Raw genomic sequence first — 2,305 nt, 5'->3', positions numbered from 1 at the left:
CGGACGACGGACGACGACCCATGGCAATAGCTCAGCTTGACGATGTCAAGGTGAGCTAAAAAGGGTCGATAGCATACAGACTATATAATCTAAATAATGATAACTATAAATCTAATAATAACATATCTATAATACACCAGGGGGCTCATTTTCAGAAACAAAATTAGTCTTAACATTCGGTCTGTTTTATAGCCTGTAACAGCACAAATTTTTGGTGATTGTTGTGCCGGAGTAATTAGTAAAAAGTCTGCTAATAGGTGAGACACAATTTGTATATATAATCATGCAGTTTGACGACTTATTCATGACTTTGTCAATTTAACATATTACCCTCTTTTCGTATACCAGATCTCTATACATCTAAACCAGATCTCTATACATCTAAACCAGATCTCTATAGATCTAAACCAGATCTCTATACATCTATGCGTTGTCCTACACTAACACGGGCGAGAGAGAGAGAGAGAGAGAGAGAGATACCCCCCCCCCACCCACCCACTCTCACTCTTCAGTCGTCGGCAAAACCTTGAATAAACTCCCGCGTGCGGCTAATGCCGCTCAACGGTATCATCAATGTGTATATATCATCAATATATCATCAATATATCATCATATATCATCAATATATCATCAATATATCATCAATATATCATCAATATATCATCAATATATCATCAATATATCATCAATATATCATCAATATATCATCATATATCATCAATATATTATCAATATATCATCATATATTATCAATATATCATCATATATTATCAATATATCATCAATATATCATCAATATATCATCAATATATCATCAATATATCATCAATATATCATCAATATATCATCATATATTATCAATATAGCATCAATATGTCATCAATGAAAGAGCGAACGTTCCTCAAAGCCCCCACTCCCACTTCCCACCCTTCTTTCCGCGGATTCTGAATCCCCCCACCTCTGTGCTGGCTGGCATCACTGTATGTACGTACGTACATGTACTATTTCATAGGTCAATAGCCCGTAGATTCCGCGCAGGCGTAGCGGTTGTGAGTGTACGTCCCGTCCACGTACGTATGTATTTACGTGCGTGCATACACAGGGGGAGGGGGTACTCAACGCTACACCAATAATGATTATCGCATGTGTGCCTAAAATCCGCCTTAACACGCATAGCTCCAACCAACAAGCCACACCAACCAAAAACTGGTGGTTTTCTAGCTGCATCGCAACGCTGTACACGTGACACAGAAATCAGCTAGTGGTACTATTGCGCCCCCCACCACCACCACCTCCACTCCGTACGCTCACCGTAAAACTGCCCATTCAGCATTTATCAACGGGGTTCGAAATTAAGGTCAGCAAGCAACAGTTTTGCTGCCTACAAGCGTGTCAGAGTTTGCCGCCTGCTCTCAAATACTTTGCTGCCAAGAACTTCCTAAATAAACCCATGTAGTAAAAGCACCACAAGATTCTGCCTGGAGGAGTAGATTCACTGCCTGTCTTTTTCTCACTAAACAAGTACTCGCTGCCTAGTAAAAACGTTAATTTCTACCCACGATCAACACATACTACTGCTGCCGCAGCTGCTGCTGCCACCACCAAAACCCAGGCGTTTCGTGCGTATACACGCACGCACGCACGCACGCACGCGGCCGTACACGCACGCACGCACGCACGCACGCGGCCGTACACGCACGCACCTACGCACGCGGCCGTACACGCACGCACGCGGCCGTACACGCACGTCACACGCACGCACACACACACATACACTCATACACACACACACATACTCACACACCACCCACCCACGTACGCGCGCGCACGCACGCACGCACGCACGCACACACACACACAAGGTCCAGCGAGAACGTAGCAGATGCTAGATAGGAAGGACCGTAAAAGGTCTACACACCACCTACCGATACAGTGCGATACAGCGAGAGAGAGAGAGAGGGAGAGCGAGAGCGAGAGAGTGAGAGAAGAGGTGTTGACACGCACCGCAAGCAATATTTACATATCAGTTCCGACTCTAGCTACGCTACCATCGCTGGCTGCGTGATGAGTGGTCTACTGGCAACTCTGCAGGCAGGCAACGAGCGGGCCACGTAAGCGCGTACGTACAGTCGCTTGCATCTGGTACCGGTTAAAGATTGCTGGGAGCAGGAATCAGTAGCATCAGCATCACCACCCGCAACAGCAGCAGCAGCAGCAGCAGCAGCAGCACCACCCGCAACAGCAGCAGCAGCAGCAGCATCACCACCCGCAACAGCAGCAGCAGCAGCAGCATCACCACCCGCAA

The sequence above is a fragment of the Priapulus caudatus genome, unplaced genomic scaffold (genome assembly GCF_000485595.1).
Source record: "Priapulus caudatus unplaced genomic scaffold, Priapulus_caudatus-5.0.1 Scaffold2513, whole genome shotgun sequence".
Classification (NCBI taxonomy): domain Eukaryota; kingdom Metazoa; phylum Priapulida; class Priapulimorpha; order Priapulimorphida; family Priapulidae; genus Priapulus; species Priapulus caudatus.
Note: the sequence above shows the minus strand (reverse complement) of the source record.